This window comes from Hemiscyllium ocellatum, chromosome 24, assembly GCF_020745735.1.
Source record: "Hemiscyllium ocellatum isolate sHemOce1 chromosome 24, sHemOce1.pat.X.cur, whole genome shotgun sequence".
NCBI classification, from domain to species: domain Eukaryota; kingdom Metazoa; phylum Chordata; class Chondrichthyes; order Orectolobiformes; family Hemiscylliidae; genus Hemiscyllium; species Hemiscyllium ocellatum.
Window position 1 is genome coordinate 35,745,454 of NC_083424.1, and position 9,531 is coordinate 35,754,984.

Below are 9,531 nucleotides of genomic sequence, written 5' to 3' on the forward strand. Positions count from 1 at the left end.
TCCAAAACTAAAGGTCATAGGTTTAAGGTGAGAGGGAAACTATTTAAAAGGGATCTAAGGGGCGACGTTTTCACGGAGAGGGTGGTGATGTGTATGGAATGAGCTGCCAAAGGGAGTGTTGGAGATTGGTGCGATTACAACATTTAAAGGGGATCTGGATGAGTACATGAATAGGAAGGGCTTAGAGGGATATCGGCTAAATGCTGGCAAATGGGACTGAAATATTTTAGGATATCTGATTGGCATAGACAAGTTGGACCAAAGGTCCTTTTTCCATGCTGTATATTTCTATGACTCTATGACAACAGAGTGTGAAGGCCACTCTTGGCTTCCAGCTTGTAAAGTGATGTTGATATGGGATTTAAATATGGCACTAACAGTATAATCTTTGAAAGTCCTAACAGCAGTAGGAACTTCTTCCTCTCCTGCCACTCAATTCCACAGTACGGTGACAACAAGTTGGCTCCCGGCATCATTTTAATGGCAGTGAGGGCAGAGAGAGAAGGGCAGAAGATTGTGTGATAAAAGTTGACATCAGCCATAGAGTCATAGAGATGTACAGCATGGCAACAGTTCCTTTGGTCCAGCCCGTCCATGCCGACCAGCTATCCCAACTCAATCTAGTCCCACCTGCCAGCACCCGGCCCATATCCCTCCAAACCTTCCTATTCACATACCCATCCAAATGCCTTTTAAATGTTGCAATTGTACCAGCCTCCACCACTTCCTTTGGCAGCTCATTCCATACACGCACCACTCTCTGTGTGAAAAAGTTGCCCCTTTTGTCTCTTTTATATCTTTTCCCTCTCACCCTAAACCTATGACCTCTAGTTCTGGACTCCCCGAACCCAGGGAAAAGACTTTGCTTATTTACCCTATCCATGCCCTTCATGGGGAACTTAGCACCATGAGTCTCACTCAGTGAAACACTTTGCCAAAAAAATGGGAAAATTCAGCCCAAAATAATTGAATATCTTGAAAATTTTCAGCTGATCATAAGAGGGCCAGTGTGGATCAAACTGAAAGGCTCTGTTTGATTTTACTGAAGAGCTGATTGAACTAGAGGATAGGATATGTCCATGGATGTTATTTATGTGGACTTCCAAAAGGCATTTGATAAAGTTCTCAAAGTTTGTGAGAAGACTTATAGCTCGGGTGCTCGTTATTGTGGTTCTGTTCGCCGAGCTGGGAATTTGTGTTGCAGATGTTTCGTCCCTGTCTAGGTGACATCCTCAGTGCTTGGGGGCCTCCTGTGAAGTGCTTCTGTGATGTTTCCTCCTGCATTTATAGTGGTTTGTCTCTGCCGCTTCCGGTTGTCAGTTCAAGCTGTCCATTGCAGTCGTCGGTATATTGGGCCCAGGTCGATGTGCTTATTGATTGAATCTGTGGATGAGTGCCATGCCTCTAGGAATTCCCTGGCTGTTCTCTGTTTGGCTTGTCCTATGATAATAGTGTTGTCCCAGTCGAACTTATGTTGCTTGTCATGACAAGCGATGCTCCTTCATCAGGTGATAGTGGAGGGCTCGATCATAACCCAGAATGTGAACAAGAACGGGGTACGATGCTCAACTCATCGACTGCCAGTTCCGACGTGCCACAGCAAGGAACCGTAATTACCTCCTCAGGAGACAGACACGTGCTGCAACTGACAGGGTACCCTTCATTGTTCAGTACTTCCCAGGAGCTGAAAAATTATGCCATGTTCTTCGTGACCTGAAACACATTATCAATGAGGATGAGCACCTCACCAAGACCTTCCCCACACCTCCACTACTTGCCATTAAACAACCGCCAAACCTCAAACAGATCATTGTTCGTAGCAAACTGCCCGGCTCTCAGGACAACTCCATACAACCCTGTCACGGTGGACGCTGCAAGACGTGTCAGATTGTGGACATAGATACCACTATTATGTGTGGGAACACCTCCCACCTTGTACATGGCAGGTACTCATGTGACTCAACCAATGTTGTCTATCTTATACGTTGCAGGCAAGGATGCCCGGAGGCATGGTACATTGGGGAAACCGAGCAAAGGCTACGACAACGGATGAATGGGCACCGCACAACAATCAACAGACAGGAGGGTTCCCTCCCAGTTGGGGAACACTTCAGTGGTCGAGGACATTCAGCCTCGGACCTTTGGGTAACCATCCTTCAAGGTGGACTTCGGGACAGGCAGCAGGGGAAAGTGGCCGAGCAGAGGCTAATAGCTAAGTTTGGTACCCATAGGGAGGGCCTCAACCGGGACCTTGGGTTCATGTCACATTACAGGTGATCACCATTGCACTACACACACATACACAGATATTCCTACACATACACACATACGTACACACACACTCTCACATACACACGGACACAGGTACACACAGACGCGCGCACAGACACCCACACACACCCTTATCGACACACACACTCCCACACTCACACATGCACCCCTCACAGACATAAGACACTCTGCTCTCACCACACACACACACACACACACACACACACACACACACACACACACACACACACACACACTTTCTCACACTCACAACTCCCACCCCAGATATATTTTATGGGGTGAATTTGTACTTGCAGAGTTACGTTGTACTTGGCTCAAAAACTGCATGCATTCATGTAGAAATCTGAACTCAAAAACTGCATTTATGTAAAACTCTGTTATCTCACTTTTTAGATTAGAATCTATCTAAACATCGTGGCTTAGACAGAGAACACAGGGGGCCAACACCTTCAACATATTGTGTAGCTATTACCATTGTTAACAGCTAACCCGAGAATGCAACTTTAAAAAAAAGGTTTTGTGATTTACACATGAAAGAAGTGAAACTATCACTGTATTCTATGAAAGACTTAACAGACAATCAATTTTTCAATGTTTAATTTCAGTTACATCACACTGTAAGTTTTTGCTATAAATTCTGTGTTACAATCGAGCCCTCCACTATCACCTGATGAAGGAGCGTCGCTCCGAAAGCTAGTGTGCTTCCAATTAAACCTGTTGGACTATAATCTGGTGTTGTGTGATTTTTAACTTTGTACACCCCAGTCCAACACTGGCATCTCCAAATCATGGCTGTTGGAGAGCATTTAAACAAATGAGGCAGGGGGATGGGAACCAAATAAGGAGGTTAGTAGACCGGAAGGAAGTAGTAACTAAAGCCCCTAAGGAACGAGGTCATGAAGTTAGTGTGACTAAGGGGAAGAATAGGCAGGAAGCGGAGGAGGAATGTAGAGAATCTGGTGGTCTGAGGTGCATTTGTTTTAATACTAGAAGTAAAGTAGGTAAGGCAGATGAACTTAGGGCTTGAATTAGTACCGGGGAGTTTGATGTTATTGCTATTACTGAGACTTGGTTAAGGGAAATGTATGATTGGCAACTAAACATTCCAAGATATCAATGCTTCAGGCGGGATAGAGAGGGAGGTAAAAGGGGTAGAAAAGTTGCAATACTGGTCAAAGAGGATATCACAGCTGTGCTGAAGGAGAGGACTGTGGAAGACTAGAGTAGTGAGGCAATATGGGCAGAGCTCAGAAAGGGTGCGGTAACAAAGTTAGGATTGTACTACAGGCCTCCCAACAGCGAACTTGAGATAGAGTACAAATATGTAGAGAGATCATAGAAATACATAGGAGCAACAGGGTGGTGGTGAAAAGAGATTTTAATTTTCCCAACATTGACTGGGATTCAATTAGTGCTAGAGGTCTAGATGGAGCAGAATTTGTAAAAAAACATCCAGGAGGGTTTTCTGGAGCGATATGTAAGTAGTCTAACTCAAAAAGGGGCCGTACTGGACTTCCTAGTTCTGAGCTCTGCCCATATTGCCTCACTTCTCTAGTCTTCCACAGTCCCCTCCTTCAGCACAGCTGTGATATCCTCTTTGACCAGTAATGCAACTCTTCTACCCCTTTTACCTCCCTCTCTATCCCGCCTGAAGCATTGATATCCTGGAATATTTAGTTGCCAATCATACCTTTCCCTTAACCAAGTCTTAGTAATAGCAATAACATCATACTCCCAGGTACTAATTCAAGCCCTAAGTTCATCTGCCTTACCTACTATACTTCTTGCATTAAAACAAATGCACCTCAGACCACCAGACTCTCTACATTCCTCCTCCACTTCCTGCCTACTCTTCCCCTTAGTCACACTGACTTCATAATCTAGTTCCTTACGGGCTTCAGTTACTACTTCCTTCCAATCTACTAATCTCCTCATTTGGTTCCCATCTCCCTGCCACATTTGTTGAAGTTTCAGTGGAGGATTACTTTGGGAATAGTGATCACAATTCCATATGTTTTAGAATATTCATAGACGAAGATGAGAGTAGTCCTAAAAATGAGTGCTAAATTGGGGAAAGGCCAACTATACCAAAATTAAGCAGGAACAGGGGAATGTAGACAGCAGCTGTTTGAAGGAAAATTCACATTTGATATGTGGAAGGCTTTGAAAGAGAGTTCAGGAGAGATTTGTTCCTGTGAAAATGAGGGGTGGGAATGGCAAGATTAGGGAACCATGGATGACAGGTGAAATTTTGAGACGAGCTAAGAGGAAAAAAGGATGTGTCTAGTTATTTGAAGACAGATGAAGCTTTGAAAGAATATCGGGAATGTAGGACCAATCTGAAATGAGAAATTAAGAGGACTACAAGGGGTCATGAGATATCCTTAGTGAGCAGGGTTAAGGAAAACCCCAAAGCCTTTTATTCATATATAAGGAGCATGACAGTAACTAGGGAAAGGGTTGGCCCACTCAAGGACAAAGGAGAAAAGGTATGCGTGGATTCAGAGAAAATGGGTGAGATTCTTAATGAGTACTTTGCATTGGTAGATCAAGTTGGCATAAGGAGGGAGGAAGTGTTGTGTATTCTAGAAGGTATTAAGGTGGACAGTCTCCAGGTCCAAATGGGATCTATCCCAGGTTACTGAGGGAAGTGAGAGAGAAAATAGCTGGGGCTTTAACAGATATTTTTGCAGCATCTTTGAAAACGGGGGAGGTCCCAGAGGACTGGAGAATTGTTAATGTTGTCCCCTTGTTTAATAAGGGTAGCATGGATAATCCAGGTAATTACAGACCTGTGAGCCTGATGTTAGTGACAGGGAAGCTACTGGAGAAGATACTAAGAAATAGGATATATACCCATTTGGAAGAAAATGGGCTTATCAGGGATAGTAAGCATGGTCTTGTGCAGGAAGGATCATGTCTTGGAACTTAATAGAATTATTTGAGCAAGTGACAAAATTAATTGATGAGGGAAGGGATTTAGATGTCATATACATGGACTTTAGTAAGGCATTTGATAAGGTACCCCATGGTTGGCTAATGAAGGAAGTGAACTCGCATGGGGTCTTGGGTATTCTAGCTAGATGGATAGAGAACTGTTTGGGCAACAGGAAACAGAGAGTACGAGTGGAAGGGAGATTCTCAAAATGGAGACCTGTGACCAGTGGTGATCCCACAGGGGTCAGTGCTGGGACCACTGTTGTTTGTGATACACATAACTGATTTGGAGGAAGGTGTAGGTTACTTCATTAGCAAGTTTACAGATGGCACTAAGATTGGTGGAGTAGCAGATAGTGAAGGGGATTTTCAGAGAATACAGCAGAATATAGATAGATTGGAGAGTTGGGCAGAGAAATGGCAGAGGGAGTTCAATCCGGACAAATGCGAGATGATGCATTTTGGAAGATGCAATTCCAGAGTGAGCTATACAGTAAATGGAAAAGTCCTGGGGAAAATTGATGTACAGAGAGATCTGGGTGTTCAGGTCCATTGTTCCCTGAAGGTGGCAACGCAGGTCAGTAGAGTGGTCAAGGCGGTATACGGCATGCTTTGCTTCAACGGACAGGGTATTTAGTACAAGAGTTGGCAGGTCAGTTTACAGTTATATAAGACTTTGATTCGGCCACATTTGGAATACTGCGTACAGTTCTGGTCACCGCAATACGAAAAGGATGTAGATACTTGGGAGAGGGTGTAGAGGATGTTCACCAGAATGTTGCCTGGTATGGAGGGTGCTAGCTATGAGGAGAGGGTGAGTAGATTAGAATTATTTTCATTGGAAAGAAGGAGGTTGAAGAGGCAACTGTTGGAGGCCTACAAAATCATGAGGTGTAGACAGGGTGGATAGCAAGAAACTTTTTTCCCAGAGTGGAAGATTCAATTACTCGGGGTCATGAGTGCAAAGTGAGAGGGGAAAAGTTTAGGGGAGATATAGATGGAATGTTCTTCATGCAGAGGGTGGTTGTGCCTGGAATGCATTGCCAGCAGAGGTGGTAGGAGCTGGAACAATAGCATCATTTAAGATGCATGTAGACAGACACACAAATGGGCAGAGAGCAAAGGGATACAGATCCTTAGAAAATAGGCGGCAGGTTTATATAGAGGATCTGGATTGGCACAGGCTTGGAGGGGCGAAGGGCTTGTTCCTGTGCTGTAATGTTCTTTGTTCAGTGCCTATATCCTTTACAATGCCAAGGGACAGTGGATGAGAAGGAGGCGATTGACATAAAAGAAGAAAATGCTGGAAATTCTCAGCAGGTCTGGCAGAATCTGTAAGGAGAGAAAAGAACTTGACGTTTCAAATCTAACTGACCTGGGAATTTGTGTTGCAGACATTTCGTCCCCTGTCTTGGTGACATCCTCAGTGCTTGGGAGCCTCCTGTGAAGTGCGCTTCTGTAATCTTTCCTCTGGCATTTGTAGTGGTTTGAATCTGCCGGATTCAAACCACGACAAATGCCAGAGTAAACATCACAGAAGCGCTTCACAGGAAGCTCCCAAGCACTGAGGATGTCACCTAGACAGGGGACGAAATGTCTGCAACACAAATTCCCAGCTCGGCGAACAGAACCACAACAACAAGCACCCGAGCTCTTTTGGTTTCAGATTCCAGCATCCGCAGTAATTTGCTTTTAGGCAGTTGACATGTGTTGATGTTAATGTGATTATTCCTCTAGTTTCTAATCAGTGATCCAAAGTAGAGCTGCATTAGCTACTCCTGTGCCACTGTGGAGGCTGATGATAGGGAAGAACAGCTTCATGAAATTAAAATGCTGGACAGTTGAAATGACTCCAAGAAGAGAGAAATTGCTTATAAAGCAGTAAGAATACAGACTTCAGGAGCACTTTAAGCAGACAAATCTCAATTGGTCATTGCCAGAGTTCTTTTGTTTCACTAACCAAAAGCTTGCCAGCCTGTTTGTTTCATTGAAGGTATTCTCTCTGCTGTGCAGTTGCCTGGTTGGACTTGGCAAGTTGTATATCCATTAGCTGAGGAAGTATGTGCACTGGCTGTCAAAACCAGAATGCTGAGTTAAACAAGGAATTGCTCACCCACTTGAATATTACAAATACTTAAAATCTCGAAGGTGTTGCTCAACCTGCCTGTAAAGTGGACGGGTAAAACCCATAAGCCACAAGTGGGGATGGTGATCACTTCTCTTTTCAAAAGCTTATATATCTCAATCTGCACTGTCACCACTGCACCCATCCACCGCCTCACCTCCTTTAACCATTATGATCCTCTCTTGTGCTGAAAATGTGTTGCTGGTAACAGGTCAGGCAGCATCCAAAGAGCAGGAGAATCAACGTTTCGGGCATGAGCCCTTCTTCATGAATCTCTTTTATTTTGATGATGAATAACTTGTCAAAAATATGCACAACTTTTAAACTACCACTAGGTGGTAGTAGACCCTAACAGATCAAGATGGTTTCATTAAAAGGAGCAGGTAATAAAAATAAATTGTGTTAAAGCTATGCTTTACAATGTTTCATTCTTGTAAAAATCTTTGCATGATCAAAGTGTCTACATATGTTCAACAAAGTGTTAACAATTATTCTGTTTAATAATCTTGACAGTAATACTACAGTTTTTTTTATTTGCTTTTTATGCCTATTTCATTAGTGTCTTATTAGTGTCATTGCATTTTGATTATTGAGTTTTAGAATAAGTATCGAACCTCACCAATGTAACACATCTTAAGCTCATATTCTCTACTGGCTGGTTGCTGTCCAAATTCCTTGAATGACATGTCAGATATATACTCCCTTATCCCAACTCTTATGGGGTGAACATTAACAGGTTAAAGTGATGGTGCAATTTAATAAGGATTTTTAAAAATGCCATTGGTTATATCCAGCCAGCAAGATAATAACAATGTTACAAACTTACACATTGACAATAGTAAGGAAAAAGTAAGCAGGAGATAATGTGTAATCAACATCTAGCTAACAGCACAATGCACATTGATGAAAAATAAGTCAATAATTCAGTCAATGTGTCAGTTTGTTCATGTTTCAGAAAGAAAATCAGATTTCGCTGGATAGGAAACTATCAAGCTAAACTCTGTATATTGCAGGCAAGGCTGTTGAAAACCATCAGTTAAAGTTAAAAGAAAGACTTCCATTTGTGTAGCATATTTCACAATGATCAGATGTCTCAAAGTGCTTAAGTGTAGTCATTGATGCAATGTAGGAAATATGGCAGCCAACTTGTTTGCACTAAGTTTCTATTAAGAGTAACGTGAGCAGACATTTTTCACCACGTTGACTGAAAAATAAGTATTGGCCACCACACCAGGTATAACCAGTTCCAAACAAGAATCATATTGGAGTTGAAATGTTACCTCTGTTCCTTTCTTCATAGAGGCTGAGTTTCTCCAACATTTTCTGGTTTTTTTATGATTACAGATCTCTACTATCTGCACTAATTTGCTTTTATTACCAGGAATAATCCACTGCTTTTCCTTCAGTAGCACTCATAGACATAGAACATTACAGCGCAGTACAGGCCCTTCGGCCCTCGATGTTGCGCCACCCTGTTGTACTAATCTGAAGCCCATCCCACCTACACTATTCCATGTATACCCACTATGGAATCCTCTACATCCATCTGAGAATGCAAACTGGACATCAATTTATTGCATTTGAAAGTCACCACCTTTGTCAGTGTATCATTTCCCCAATACTGCACTGGTGTGTCAGCATCAAATTTAATGCTCAAATTAAATATAGGTGTTTCTCCAAACATTTGTCTCATGCAGAATTGAGAAAGATGCATTTTAGGCTATGTTTATAGCATACTGTCAAAAAAGTTGAATATAATATGTTGTTAAAATGTTGCTATTTGAAAAGACTTTCCTCTGATGGATTTCATGTGCTATATGGACATTGCTCACTTCAAAACTAGATGTGGTTACTTTATCAGAAAAGGCGGATGTACCCTGATTTGGTGATGCAGTGTTCACCTAGTTGCATTTGAATAAGTTGAGTATTCTATGTGCAGGATTGCCAAGATTTGGACATAAAATAAGGAATGGAATTGGAGTGCAGTGTACTTTCGCTCTGTTTTATGAAATGGCTCAGAGATTCTAATACTTATCAGTAAATGACCAGGTAATTCATTTCACAATGTTTATTGAGGAATAAGTATTGACCCAATTACCCTGCTGCACTTCAAAGAGTGACATGGGATCATTTATGCCCATCCATTGGAAGACAAGGGGCTCTTCCCATGAAATTAA